Genomic DNA, 15,826 nt, shown 5'->3' with positions numbered 1-15,826 from the left:
TTTTGTGACTCTTTTTATGTTTGGAGCTTGACCAGCCTTTATTCACAATGTTGGTTACACTTTAATTCAAGGTTTCCTTGTAGTGTGCCCACCATCAAACAAACCAAATGTGGGACGATTATAAGTTTGTGTGGGACAATGTGGGACATGTTACCAACACTAAAACATAATCTGAAACTGTTATATAATGTATATCTAACTTAATAAAAACATTTGTATTCTGTCTTTCAGCTGATAAAAATTATTTGTTCTTTAATCCCTTCCAGGAAACACCATTACATCACAATGTAACATAACATGTCTTTATTTTACATGAGATTTAAATTCAACATCACTGAGCCAAAAGGCAGCAGACATCATGCAGATAACTATTTTTGAAACAGCTCTGACCAAGTCCAACTAAAATCCAACAAAATAAATAATGAACAAATAAAATATAAACCAACATGAATTTAGATAATTGACAGTTCCCTTTCGAACGATCACTTCGTATTGCGTAGCTATACGCAGTGGGGAAACTCCTTTTCCTCGATTTACTGAAGCCTATATGTAAAACGCATTTGCAGCTGGCACTCTCATAGGCTGTGCTGCAGCAACTGCACATCCAATGGCGCGGGCGGAGGGGGCGTGGCCTAGCCTATATAGACCCCCGAATTAGCCATTATAGCAGATTTTTACTCCTTCAGTGACAGTACACATGTCCCTGAGCTTTCTACTGTTATTCGCCATCGAACAAGCCTTTTCAGCCTGAGCGAGCTTCTCTTCAGCAGACTTCGCCTGTACGCCGTTGTCTCCCGACGCCGTCTCACCTGTGGCTATCCGGCGACAGCCTATATCCTTTGTTCGAAAGCTTTGTGTTTTATTTCAGATGCCTCGTTCAGCCTGCGCCACGTGCGGAGGCCGTCTGCACGAGGCAGACCAACACTCGAGCTGCATTTCCTGCCTGGGGATCGACCACGCGGAGAATGCACTCTCTGCTGGCGGATGTGCGGCCTGCGAAAGCATGCCTATCTCCGTGCTGCGCAATCGGCTAGCTCTCTCTCGAGACGGCGATGCCGCTCACCAAGTCCTGCCGCGCTCCGTACTCAGCACGTGTGGGATCTGCAGTTTCTGCGACGCTCTCCTCTGTGGATGGCGCAGCGGAAAAGGGTTATGAGTCTTTGGCGCCCCTCGAAGAGGCCGTGGCTGCTCATCTTTGCCAGAGCACTGCAGCTAGCTGGCGAGCTAGAGCCTCTCATCCCAACAAACCCTGCCGAAACACCTCAGCCCTCGCTGGACGCGCGTATTCCGCCTCCGGTCAGGCTGCATCGGCCCTGCATACGATGGCCGTGTTGCAGGTCTACCAGGCCAAACTCCTCCAATCTATGGACGAGGCTGGCCCGGACCCGTAGGCCTTTCGAGACCTGAGAAGTGCTACAGACCTAGCGCTGCGTGCTACTAAGGCTACAGCACAGGCCATCGGAAGGAACATGGCGAGCTTGGTCGTGCTCGAGCGCCATCTTTGGCTTAACCTCACCGAGATCAAAGAAGCCGACAGGACTAGATTTCTCGACGCCCCGGTTTCCAGCTCAGGTCTCTTTGGCCCGGCCGTGAAGGGATTCTCGGAGAGGTACATAAAGGCACAGAGAGCGTCCCAGGCTATGCGACACTTCTTGCCGAAACGCTCGAGCTCCACGACCAGCAAGCCCAAGCCACCACCTTCGCCTCATCCAGCCAAACCGGTGAAGCAGGCCTCTCAGCCCCGCCCCGCTGATAGCCACCGCCAGTCAAGGCCCGCGAAGCGCTACACACTCCCCCGGCGTCAAGGCCCGCGGCCCAGCGCCGTGATTGACCAGGTACCTCCGAAATCGTCCTAGCACAAGGAGGAAAGAGAGACCACCGCTAGCCGGACCACCCTCGAAAAAACCAGCAAAACTTCCCACATCTCCCTGTTCAGTTCAGGCGGCTGGGGATTGTATTATTGTAAACAAGCCTGCAGCAGTGAGCGTCCCTTTGCAAACAAATGCCGTTTTCACGGCGACCCACATAAAACACAAAAAGAGCATGTTTCACAATCACAACACACGGGTTCAAGGTCCCCCTTCACTAGGTGGCCCCCTCCCTGTTGTAACACTGACTTCCCCCCGGGCAAAAGCCTGTATAGTCAGTAAAACACTCAGTATGTGCACAAATCACATTATAAGGGTATCAGGTCCCCCTATGTTAGGCGGCCCGTCCCATTCAGTGTGTCATGCCCTAGCCACACGGGCCATGGCCTGGCAAGCCATCCCCGGTGTGTCGAGTTGGGTTAGAAACACTATAAAGCGAGGCTACTCGCTCCAATTTGATCGCAGACCCCCGAAATTCCAGGCGGTTATCAAGACGTCGGTGAGAAGCAGCGTGGGTCACGTGCTGCGCACCGAAGTTCAGAATTTATTAGCAAAAGGAGCGATAGAGTCAGTCCCTCCCGCGCTAATGTATTCAGGGTTTTACAGCCGCTATTTTCTAATTCCAAAGAAAGACGGCGGACTCAGGCCCATACTAGATCTGAGACATTTGAACAAGGCTCTCACGAGACGGCCATTCTAAATGTTAACATTCAAACAAATTCTCGCGCAAGTTCTCCCGGGCGATTGGTTTGTTACAATGGATCTGAAAGATGCATATTTTCATATTCAGATCGACCCTCGTCACAGGCCATTCTTGAGATTCACCTTCGAGGGGAGGGCATATCAATACACCGTTCTCCCGTTCGGTCTGTCCCTGGCACCCCACACATTCACAAAATGTATGGATGCAGCGCTCTCCCCACTGAAAAGTCAGGGAGTGCGCGTGCTATATTATCTCGACGACTGGCTGGTGCTGGCGCAGTCGAGAGACGAACTGATAGTTCACAGGGATTTGATTCTCAGCCATCTAAAATACCTGGGGCTCACAATCAATGTGACCAAGAGCAAACTGACCCCCAGCCAGACTGTTATCTTTCTGGGCACGGTTTTAGACTCGGTGACAATGAAAGCGCGGCTCACTCAAGAGCGCACGCTCTCTATACAGACACTGGCGACTGCATTCAGGGCGCACGAGTCCGCGCCTCTGAAGAAATTTCAGAAACTGCTTGGTCTAATGGCAGCTGCATCGTCAGTACTCCACTTGGGATTACTGCGCATGCACCCGCTGCAGCACTGGCTGAAACGCCGTATGCCGACCCATGCATGGCAGTCAAACAGCCTGCGCATTATGGTGAATCGCGGGTGTTTAAGAACACTGATTCCCTGGCGGGCTCAGGACTGGTACCACATGTGGGTGACCATGGGGGTATTTTCCAGGAGGAAGGTTGTTTTTACAGACAGTCTAATATGGGAGATGTTTGGCGAGGCCGAAGTCAACCTTTTCGCCTCGAGAGCAAACACCCACTGCAGGGTGTTCTTCTCGAAGAAAAGGGACGCACTGGCTCATCCCTGGCCCAGCCGCCCCCTTTATGCTTTCCCCCCCCGTTTCGATGATCCCACAGGTCATCGAACGGGTCAGGGAGAGCGGATGCCCAGTCCTTCTGGTGGCTCCTCTCTGGAAATCCAGACCGTGGTTTCCGGAGCTGGTTCAGTTGTCAGACACGATCCCCTAGCCTGTTCCAATGAGGAAGGATCTCCTCACACAGGCCAACCGAACGATATGGCATCCCCGACCCGATTTATGGGCCCTCCATGTGTGGCCCCTAAACGGGTACCCGGGGTCCATCCTGACAGAATCTTGAGCACTATTTCTGAAGCAAGGGCCCCGTCTACTCGGCGCCTGTATGCTTTGAAGTGGTCGGGTTTTTCCAGCTGGTGCTCGAAAAATCAAGTTGACCCAGAGTCATGTGAGGTATCTGTGGAACTCTCCTTTCTACAGGAGCTACTGGACGCGGGCCGCACCCCGTCCACGCTCAAAGTTTATGTGGCAGCCATCGCAGTGTATCATGCTTTGGTGGCTGGCAACTCACTGGGAAGAAATGACCTGGTGGTAAGGCTTCTGAAAGGCGCTAGGAGTATTAACCCCTCCAGGCCCCCTTCGGTGCTGCCTTGGGACCTCTCCACGGTCCTTAGGGCCCTGAAGGGACTGCCTTTCAAGCCGCTCCAGTCGGTTGATCTAAAACCACTCTCGCTAAAGACTGCTCTCCTGTTGGCATTGGCATCTATTAAGCGAGTGGGAGATCTGCAGGCTCTTTCTGTGAGTCCTGCATGTTTGGAGTTTGGGAAGGATGACTCCAGAGTCATTCTAAAACCTAGGCATGGGTACGTACCCAAGGTGCTCTCAATGCCGTTTAGAGCACAAGTTATTACGCTATCAGCCCTTCCCCCTTCGGCTGAGGATGGGGAGGTTAATCTTCTCTGCCCTGTCAGGGCACTGAGAATCTATCTGGAGCGTTCTGCGTCTTTTAGACAGTCAGAACAGCTGTTTGTCTGCTTTGGTGGCTGATCTAAGGGTGATCCAGTCACGAAGCAAAGACTGTCTAGATGGATAGTGGATGCCATTTCTATGGCCTATACATCAGTGGGTTAGGTTTGCCCTATAGGTGTCAAGGCCCACTCGACTAGAGGCATGGCCTCGTCATGGGCTTGGTCATCGGGTTTTCCCATTCAAGATATTTGTGAGGCAGCCGGCTGGTCCTCGCCTTCCACATTTATGAAGTTCTATAATATGGAGGTGCCTTCCCTGCAGGCGAAGGTACTTTCGGTATGATTAAGACCCGACGGTGTCTGGTCTTGTCTACATATATACATATATATATATAAAACCCACTTAGGCCGGTTATAAAATTGTGCTAATAATCCCGACAGTGTCTGGTTTTGTTGGTATATTCTGTCAGTTGTACTGACTCATATATATTTTTCAGGCCCAACAGTGTCTGGTCTGTTATGTATATAAATATATTTGTTGGGTTCTGGCTTGTTCTGTTAGCTCAGGGGTCCTGAGATGCAGGGCAACCAGTTACTTAGGGTGCGGCGTTTTGCATGGCGTCCCCACTGCGTATAGCTACGCAATACGAAAGGACCGTTCGAGAGGGAACTACTTGGTTACTATCGTAACCTCAGTTCACTGAGAGAGGGAACGAGTATTGCATAGCCGGCCGCACTATAGTAACTGTTGAAGTTGTCGCTTCAGTCGTATAAACCTGCTATAATGGCTAATTCGGGGGTCTATATAGGCTAGGCCACGCCCCCTCGTGGGCTCTGACGTTGGGCTAGCTCATTGGTCGTACGTCAGAGTCGCCCGCGCCATTGGATGTGCAGTATAGGTCGAGTAGAGTACTTACAGCATGTACTTGCTATAGAGTTAGGACTAGGGTGTGGTTTAGAGTTAGTTGCATGTAATTAAGCATAATTTACTGTTATTACTTTAGTAATATGTAACATGTGTAACACGGTTACTAAAATAAAGTGTTAACACAATGTTCTTTTCATTTAGTGTAAAAGAGTAGCACTGAGATTCTACAAAACATTTTATATCATATTCCATGTAAAGCCAAAGTCAGGTTCTAATTAACACGAGCCTGGTTATATATATACTGCCAAAAAGTACTTTTGGCTGATGTATTATTTCAAAAATTACTTGACTCTTATGAAACCAGTCCCTTCCTCTCAAATAGTCTTTATAGCACCATAGTTATACAACCTCATTTAGCACAGAGGTGCTCTTTGTTGTTTAATGCATTCCTTAATTACACCTCAAGTGCTGAGTCACTGCTTTTAAATAAAGGTGCTTGAATGGTGACCATCACAACAAACCGTACAACAGCTGTGCGGTTGATACCAATGTATGTACATAGAGACGAGTGGAAAGGCGAATGGAGCGTAACAGACCGATCAATAATGCATTTGAAGTACAAGTGCATTAAGGTGGGAGGAAGTATTGCGGTGGGCGCGTTGTGTATGGATGGCTGATTCTAGCTCATACTAATACTGGAAATGCATTTCAAGAAGGCTTATGTTTCAGATGACAGTTATAACCATGTGATGTCACATTCAAACTCACTTTTGGCCAAACTCTCTATTATATGATCCATTGCAAGGCTATAGTATTATATACTATGCAGTATTTTTGCAGTAGAAAGAAAAGGCAGAACTTCCATGACACAATTAAACTGCCTCTAGGGATGTATTTTTTTTAAAAAACATGGGGCTAAAAGGAATAAAATGTAAATCCAGTGATAGTCCACTACACACCACTGATATGTTAAAAGGTTTTCTCAAATGACCCAGCTTTGCATTGTTTTCCTTTGCATAAACTCGCACAGAACCTGCACTTCTGGACACTAAGGAATATATGGTTGCTGTGACAAGGTGCAATACGCTCTCAAGGTGTCACATCTCAGACTGTCGGTAGTGCTCCTGTTTTCTGGTGTCTGTCCCATGTTCACTTTCTTAGAGATGATGCATAAAATAAAATTCCACATTCACACTCTATAATCACATAACTAGTAGCATCCTTCCTTGGAAGACCCCTTGCAAGAAAAGCGAAGACAGACTATATTTTGTCATAAATTATTATTGCAGCTCATCCTCCTGTTCTGTGTGTGTTTTTCTTTTTTCTGTTTTTTTAGTACTAAAGTGCTTTTTATAGTAATTTTAAAGTTTAAAAATTAAAAGGAGTGTATTTAAGACTGAAGGCTGTACTTCAAGCTTGAATTGCTTCTATTATCATATAGTGCTCAAACTACTTGCACTTTTGGCCCTGGTGGACTTTTAGAAAACAAAGTATTTTCAAAAAATTTATTCAATTTCTCCACCGATATACACACAGTCACAAACAAATATTTGTCTGTAATATTTAGAATTTATTTTTAAAGAAGGCTACATTTATTTGATAAAATATAATAATACGAAAAACTGCAATATTGTGAAATATTTAAAAATAACTTTGAGTGACGTTAAAACATGAATACTCTATTGCATTTGGAAATTAACCTAGCTAACTGATAGTGGTAACAAAAGCAAATGTGAAATTAAAAAAGTAAAAAATTCTGAAGAAAGGTACTTCAAGTCTTTGAGTTCTTTTACCGAGACTAATGTTTCACGAAACTAATACAGAGTGCTCCGCATCGCAATGCTGTACCAGGTGAGCTACCGAGCAAGTTTAGCATGTTAGAAAAGCCATACATAAGGTGCTGGTAATACAATTTAAACATCAAAAAGCTTCCCAGCTAACAGGGAACATTCTCATAACTTTAGCTAATGTTCTGGCAAGGTTAACAGTTTAAGAGTGTTTAGTTTTAAAGAGTTTTAACTTGCTTTAGAGAGTCTTTCTGCTGAAGTCTCCGCTCACCTGAGCTCCAGTTAGACAGTGACACCAAATGTTTCGGCCCTCTGTGAGGACACCTTGGTAAACTGTCTCTGAGGCTGAGTATAGTTGGCCTCCTCTTGCTTTAGAGAGTCATTTTGCAGAGGCCTCCGCTCTCCAAATAATCCGTCTCGGGCTCTATTATCTGGCTCTGAGATGCTGACTTCGAGTCAGGCATGGTTGAGCGTTTTGTTAAACAGGTACCCTGGGTTTTTTGGGGTTGAAGCAGATCCATATATATATAGAAAAGGAGAAGGAACTTTTTTTGTTGCCAGTATTCACTTGAGGTAATGCCTGACAGGAAGGCTGACATGACCAGACCATGAACTCTGCCTTTAGGATGGGCACTGGCACCCATGCCCTCATTTCATGTGCTTTTTAATTAAACAAGTAAACGAAACTCCGCTTCAAGTCTTGAATTAAATGCACAGCTATCTGTGGATTATCCTGCTGCTGATACCATGGTCATTTGCCACCATTGACAACTTAAACCTGTTATTGATGTTTACAACGCAATATTTGACTGGAAGGATACAATGGGCGATTATTTTGGTCAGTTGCGGCTCGTTGAGAAATATAATGATTTAGCAGAAATGGAGTTTAATTTATTAGAGCTTTTCTCAAGTGGAATGGATTTGACTGACGGCACTCTGAAAAGCGAACAGACAAATGCGCTGAATTAGAGACGGTAAAAGTGACAATATCATTGGTCTTAAAAAGTGGGTGGGTCTTGTCCCACCCATATACAATGGTTCCGACGCCCATGTAAGAGGGTACTAGCAAAACCAATCATTTTGACACATAAGTGTGCGTATTTGACCATTCAAACACAATAAGGTAACACAAATAATTCAGTTCAGACTGCAAGACTTGAATTGGTGGTGTCCAATGAAATGAGAGACACACAAAATGTGCAGTGGTGGGGTGTCCGCGGAATTTGGCAAAAATGAAGGTTGAGGCACAAAATTCCAATGATCCTACACACATTTTTACACTTACAAATATTGATAAAATTTTACTGCAATGAAATCAATTACATATACCATATGAACTGAGTGAATGTAAGTACAAAAAATTAAGTAGATCTGAGTAACTGCATTTGGTATATTAACAAATAAATTTGAGGAAAATATATATAAAAAACAATATTTATGAGTAATATTAACTGGTTTTAATTATGAGTAATATTAACTTTTATAGTATGAGTAATATTAACTTTGAATTTCCTGTAATCGTAAAATACTCCACACAACCACAGGTAACTTTATAGGCCTATGACATCAGCCTTTAGTGTCGATGAGTACAGCAATACAGAATATGTTATACTGTTTTAACATGTATACAACATTTCATACACTTAAACTCATATAAAAAACATATTAAAAGTAAAAACTATTTTTTTAAAAGTAATTCAATGGTAATCAACCGGGTCTGTTATCCCGTTTCCACCGTATCACCGTTGGTTCTCGTGCCTGAGATGGACTTGCACTCAGGGTGGCCATACGTCCGGATTTTGGCCGGACAGTCCTGATTTTAAGCCCCCTGTCCGGCGTCCGTTGCAGCCTCAAGCCGGACACTCGTTTGTCCTCCTTTTTGGAGTTGCGCTGAATTGTTTAAAGAAATTTAACCTATAAAATTCCCGCATATTGATAGCGGCTCCCTGATGACCGTAAATTAGTTAAAAGGCTTGTTCGACTTGAACCGGCGCTGCAAAGACCGATCGGTTGATGACATCAAAGTACCGCGAGAGCGATTAGAGAGCAGACGGCTCCTTATGCTTTTGAATCGCTCTCGCGGTACTTTGATGTCATCAACCGATCGGTCTTTGCAGCGCCGGTTCAAGTCGAACAAGCCTTATATCTCCTGGAATCTAGAGCCGCGCATGCGAGACAGAACATAGCCTACTGTATTTGCGACAAACCGTGTAGCGCGCACGGCAGAGAGGGAGAGAGCGAGACCTTGCCTGTCCTCAGCTTTTATTTAAAGTTAATTTAAATAAATTATTTATTTAAAGAACAGTAATGATCTTACAGATAAAATATAACATACACACACCTGAATTTCACAGAGGAAATGCACCAATTCTGCCACACTGAGAAGAGAAGAAGAGAACGTTCTGGAGACTTTGAGAATTCAAACAGCCGCGATCACTCAACCGATGAATTGTAGTCCCCTCAGAGGCTGGGGGAGGGGTGCATTGTTTTAATTGAGTAAACTTAAAATCTCTTAAGAGTGTGTTAAATATATTAATATTATTAATTTTAATTAAGTAATATTTGTGATTCTTGAAACAGATTTAATTATTTAATTCAGTTTAATTATCCGTTCTCAAATAATTTGATAAAAATGTCACAAATATATTAAGTGTATTATAAATAAATAATTGGTTAGTCAAATACTATTATTTTAGCGATTTTTTTTAAATATAAAATTTTTTAGACAAAATTAGATTTTATTAATTTAATAAAGCTAATTCTTTCTGTAATATTTACTAAGCTATATTTTTTAGAGCGTATAGGTTTTAAATGTAATTAAATGTATTTAATGCCTGTGATGGAAAAGCTGAATATTTAGCAGCTATTATTAGTAAACGGATGAAAACTGTAGTTGCTGCTTAATATTTTGTTTCTCTGATGAATAGAGAGTTCAAAAGAACAGTATGTATTTAAAATAGACATTTAAGTAACATTTTACATTTATTTTCTGCCTCTTTTGATCAATTTAATACATCTTGCCGACTAAAAATATTCATTTTGTTCAAAAAGAAAAAGAAAAAAAAAGAATCATACCAACCCCAAACTTTTGAACACTAGTATATAAGCTCTATACACACATGAATAAATACATCACATTTCATGTTCTTCACTCACACTTCTTGTCTCCCTGGTAAACAAATTCACTTTATAATTAAGAAAATTCTTTGATGTTATAGAAATAACGTCAAAATTATGGAATAGTCTTAATTTTTAATGTGAAAAAATATTTTTACACAATAAATATTGAAATAGTTTGTGTTTATTTAACTCTTTTGTTAGATCATCATAGAACAATCATTTATAGAGTTACAAAATGAAAAAGGTAATGGAAAAAGTAAATTTTAATGTGACCTTGATATAACAAAAAAATAAACTTGCAAAAAACAAAAAAAAATGCCTGACATTGCAGAAAGATTTGAGTACGGAATTTACATTGCATTATTTTTCTGTAATTAATCACACTAAATTAATAGCCCCAGCAGAAAAGAAGACAAGAGAGGAGGATTCATGCTAATGTCACTCTTGTATGCAGGTCATGCCCTCCGATGGCACTCACGCATATAGTGGCGCATAATGCGATACACCTCGTATCTCAGAATCCTGTAGACCGACCACCCAGGTGCTTCTACATCCCCAGCCGAGCTAAAACCTTATGTTTTACTGCTAAGTCATTTGGCTGTGTTCCTGATAACAACGTGTTTCAGAGTTAAACTAAATCTTCCTGTGGCACTGGTGTCATGGTGGACACCCTAATCAGCATGCAAGGCATGTCGCCAGAGATGTTGAGTTCAAACTAAATTAAACTCATCTCAGCTCACTGAGTGGCTTAAAATGGGATTTGATGCTCAAATGTGATCTGAATCTGAGGTTAGAAAGAAATGTTACGTATCTTTCATTCAGGGGATAACAATTTATTAGCTGTTTAATTTGATTAGTTTTAAGCCCTCCACTGAGCTCTCTGTAAACAAGAATACATTGAAAATATTAGTATTCAGATGGAATCATTGCATATTGAGCATCACAATGACACTATTTATTCCACACCTCACTTTAGATTCCCTGGCACTGCAGTCTGGTCAGTATAGAATGACACATACTTTGGCTTTAAATGGCTTTATTGCCTTGGATGGTTTCCTTGACAACTGGGCATTTTATAGACCCAATGTTTGTATAGAGAAGCTAAATGTATGTTGGACGGTAATTGATGCCATGAAGTCAATCATACCTTTTCACGGCGAGGACTTTTGCCATTCAGCAATGAACAAAAAGCTACTCAAACGTCTGGGAAGACCAAACTCTTAGCCTGTGGTGACTAGTGAGACAATACCTTAACTGAAGCGCATTGCTTCCTCGCCAAACAGGAACCGGTGAGTTTCAGGCAATGCTAGAGGCGCCAAATGTGAAGTCTGGAAAGCACTTGTGATGCAAGTAAAGTGTGTCCCTGGGCCCTTGCTGTAAACAAAGAGCTTTTGTTACTGATAAAACTCTGAGACAGATCAAGGCTGAAAGCCTCAACAAGACTAGAACAACAAATCAGGGTCCTGTCGGTTTGTGTTTACCCTGGGACTCTACATGTTGTATATTACTGCATTTCCCTTTCAAGGGAACTTCGAGCTGCGTCAAACGCTGCGGGAACGCCCCTGCGTTGTGCGTCATGAAGCACGTATGGAATCAGCCCAATGGAGAGATGAAACGTCATAGGCGGGTGACGTCATCGACCAGGAAACTATAAAGCACCCCAAAAACACAAGCGCATTAGCTTCTGTGCTTTCAGTCGCGCTACATGTGAATCTGTCCCTGTGTGATATTGTCTGTCTTACATACCCTGCACCACACAAACAATTTATCCCTATATATATATATATTGAGAGATTATGGCGGACGAACAGCAGTTTAGAAAGTGTGTTCCTCCCTGCTCGCGTTATTTAACGAGCGGGGATACACATGATCTTTGTGTTGTTTGTTTGGGAGTTCAGCATGCCCAGTTTGCTCTCGAGGGAGCAGACTGTGAGCATTGCGAGCGTTTGCCGTTAAGGACGCTCCGCTCCCGCCGGTCGCTCTTTGAGGAGAGCGGTTCGGTGCGCGCTCCCCGCGGTTCGGGTCCCGCTTCTGCCGAGGCAGAGCGGCGGCGCTTATCGTGGGGATCGCAGATGGATCTCACAGCGGGGTTTGAGACGGGCTCTGCCTTATCTCTCCCTTCACCTGTGAGATCCAGTGCCTCAGTCCCGGGTTCGGAAGCACGCGCTGCGGTTTCTTCCGCTCGGGCTGAGGCACCAATGCTATCCAGTTCTGAGGAACTTGATGTTGTTAGTGTTGAGGGAGATGTGGAGGATTCGCCACCCCACACTCCTGAGAGTGATGAGCTTTTGGAGGTGTTAACAAGAGCTGTTGAAAAACTTAATATTGAATGGCCAGTGACTAGACAGGAGTCTGTTTCTAAATCAAAGTTGGATGAGAGATTTTTGCCGTCACGTGTGCAGCCTCCACGCCGGTGCCTGCCGTTTTTCCATGATCTCCACACCGAGGTGTCGAAATCATGGAGAAAACCGGTGTCATATAGAGTGTTTAGTCCCCAGACTTCAACATACGCTAATATTATGGGAGCCAAGGCTCATGGTTATGGTGCGTTGCCTCGTGTGGAAGAGACGCTTGCGAGCCATCTCTCCCCCGAAGCAGCATCATCTTTTAAGGCACCGGCATTACCCACCAAGCCTTTAAGAAACACTTCGGCTTTGGTGGGTAAAGCATATTCGGCAGCAGGTCAGGCTGCGTCATGTCTGCATACTATGTCAATCTTGCAGGCATACCAGGCTGATCTGCTAAGGGACATGAGTGAGAGTGAGGAGGTCAGTACTGACGTAGTTCGCGAACTGCGTCAGGCTGCTGATTTATCCCTGCGTGCCACCAGAGAATCGGCCAAATTAATGGGTCGTTCTATGGCAGCTCTGGTGGCCGCAGAAAGACATTTGTGGTTAAATCAGACTAATATTAAAGAGAGAGAAAAAGCTTTTCTTTTAGATGCTCCTCTTTCTCCCATGGGGTTGTTTGGTGATGCTGTGAATTCAGTTATCGATAAATTCCAAGAAGAAAAGAAACAAACTGCAGCTTTTAAAAAGTTTCTTCCCCTTAAAGTTCATGTCCCTGGGGCTGCTGGGCGGGAGCAGCCCCGGCCGTCTTCGAGCTCATCACATAGAGCGCAGCAGAGGCAGAGTGTCGCGTCTCGTGCTCCCCCTGCTGGACAGTGGGCTCAGCCGCGACACTCTCAGCCGAAGCCTTCTCCCAGTAGAACTGATCTGAGGACAGTTATATTGGCTAAGAAGGCTTCGGCTAAGAAGAAGTCCTGACGCCAAGCCGTTCAGGATGCTGAGGGTGGTCCCCACCGAGGCGGAAAGGTGTTCACCTCTTTTTACGGTGCCCATTCCTCCTCGGTGCCCTCAGGGGCTCGTTCTGCCAACCCCGCCTTTATGCCGGGGCACAGACGATCCCAGCGAGCGCTTTCCCGAGGGACGCTCGCTCCCTCTGAGGAGGGTCTCAGAGCGGTCAGACCAGTTGTTCCCTGCCGGTGCGCCGTTACAGGGCGCTGCGTCTGCTGCTCAAGTTACACCAGAGGCCAGTCTCGAGAGGCTGGTACCCTTAGTAGAATTTCTGGCAGAGTGGAAAAGCCTTCCAAAAATATCTCATTGGGTCCTGCAGACAGTAGAAAAGGGTTATGCTATCCAGTTCAGGTGTCGTCCACCAAAATTCAGAGGGGTTCTGCACACAGTGGTGGGCCCCGAGCAGGCTCTGGTATTGGAACAAGAGGTGAAAACGCTCCTTCAAAAAGAGGCTATAGAACGGGTTCCTCCTCCCAGTTTGGAGTCAGGTTATTACAGCCGATATTTCATCGTTCCAAAGAAGGATGGGGGGTTGCGTCCAATTTTAGACCTGCGCATATTGAATCGCTCGGTAGGGAAGCTAAAATTCAAGATGCTCACTATCAAGCAGATCGTGTCTCAAATCAGGTCCGAGGACTGGTTTGTCACGATAGATCTGAAGGACGCATACTTCCATGTGTCCATCCTTCCACAACACAGGAAGTTCCTGAGGTTCGCCTTCGGGGGCGAGGCGTACCAGTACAGGGTTCTTCCGTTTGGCCTAGCTTTATCTCCCCGCACTTTCACGAAATGCATGGATGCAGCACTAGTGCCTCTGAGGCTTCAGGGCATTCGTATTCTCAATTACATCGACGATTGGTTGATTTTAGCTCAGACCGAGCAGATGGCGGTTCGGCATCGAGATGTCGTCCTCGCTCATATCAGAAAGTTGGGGTTGAGGCTGAACGCAAAGAAAAGTGTATTATCTCCTTCCCAGAAGACCACTTTTCTGGGTGTCGTTTGGGATTCGGTATCGATGCGGGCGCGACTCTCTCCGACCCGCATCGCTTCGATTCTCTCAGCTGTGAAACAAGTGAAGCTAGGCCAGCTACTCACTGTCAAGCAGTTTCAGAGACTGTTGGGTCTGATGGCAGCAGCGTCCAACGTTATACCTTGCGGCCTGTTGTACATGAGACCGCTACAGTGGTGGCTCAGGACCAAGGGATTCTCCCCGAGGGGAAATCCGCTCCGCACGTTCAAAGTCACGCGGCGCTGCCTTCGTGCTCTGGTCATGTGGAGAGAAACTTGGTTCCTATCCAAAGGTCCTGTGCTGGGGGCTCTTTGTCGTCGCATAACGCTAACGACGGATGCTTCCCTCACAGGGTGGGGGGCGGTCATGAGTGGTCGCCCAGCCCAAGGTCTGTGGCAGGATCATCATCTTTCGTGGCACATAAATTGTCTAGAGATGTTGGCTGTGTTTCAGGCTCTGAAACACTTCCTAACAGACCTGAGAGGCCATCATGTGTTAGTTCAATCAGACAACACGTCGGTGGTCTCTTATATAAATCATCAGGGGGGCCTGCGGTCTCGCCGGCTTTACAAGTTGGCCCGTCAGATCCTCCTGTGGTCCCAAGGGAAGCTACTATCTCTGAGAGCAATGTATCTCCCTGGGTATTTGAATGTGGTAGCAGACTCCCTGTCGAGGCAGGGGCCGAGGCCAGGGGAATGGAGACTCCACCCCGAGGTGGTGGAGCTCCTTTGGTTGAGTTTCGGTCGCGCCGAGGTGGACCTATTCGCTTCCAAGGAGACCACTCATTGTCATCGGTGGTTCTCCATCACTCTTCCAGCCCCCCTAAAAAAGAGGGGTTGGATGCTATGGTGCAGCCGTGGCCGAGGTCACGTCTGTACGCCTTTCCCCCGATTGCTCTGTTACCAGGAGTTCTGGAGAGGGTCCGCCGGGACGGGGTCAGTCTACTACTAGTAGCCCCGTTCTGGCCGGCCCGAGTATGGTTTGCGGACCTGATTTCTCTCCTGGACGGTTCTCCTTTGGAGCTCCCGGTCAGGAGGGATCTACTCTCCCAGGCGGGGGGCACGATACTTCACCCCCGCCCAGAATTGTGGAAACTGTGGGCTTGGCCTCTGAGGGGGCCCAGCTCATAGACTCCGGTCTCTCAACCGAGGTTGTTGAGACCATTCTTAACTCCAGAGCTCCATCCACGAGGAAGCTTTATGCCTTGAAGTGGAAACTTTTCACTTCTTGGTGTGGAGAACACCTGCAGGACCCAGTTAACTGCCCAGTGGGTGCAGTGCTGGAATTCCTGCAGGAGCGCTTCTCCACAGGGTTATCCCCCTCCACACTAAAGGTGTATGTGGCGGCACTAGCTGCTTACCACGTCCCTTTCAGTGGAGTTTCTCTTGGGA

General features: G+C 45.8%; 1 pseudogene; it reads left to right on the top strand.

Moving 5' to 3' along the window:
* The first annotated feature begins 2,769 nt into the window (after positions 1-2,769).
* Positions 2,770-15,565, top strand: LOC143752267 (uncharacterized; annotated as a pseudogene).
* The last annotated feature ends 261 nt before the right edge of the window (positions 15,566-15,826 follow it).

Source organism: Siphateles boraxobius, unplaced genomic scaffold (assembly GCF_051911475.1).
Source record: "Siphateles boraxobius isolate OS27281-9 unplaced genomic scaffold, OSU_SipBor_1 26, whole genome shotgun sequence".
In the NCBI taxonomy this organism is placed as follows: Eukaryota; Metazoa; Chordata; class Actinopteri; order Cypriniformes; family Leuciscidae; genus Siphateles; species Siphateles boraxobius.
This window is presented reverse-complemented; position numbering and strand designations above follow the sequence as displayed.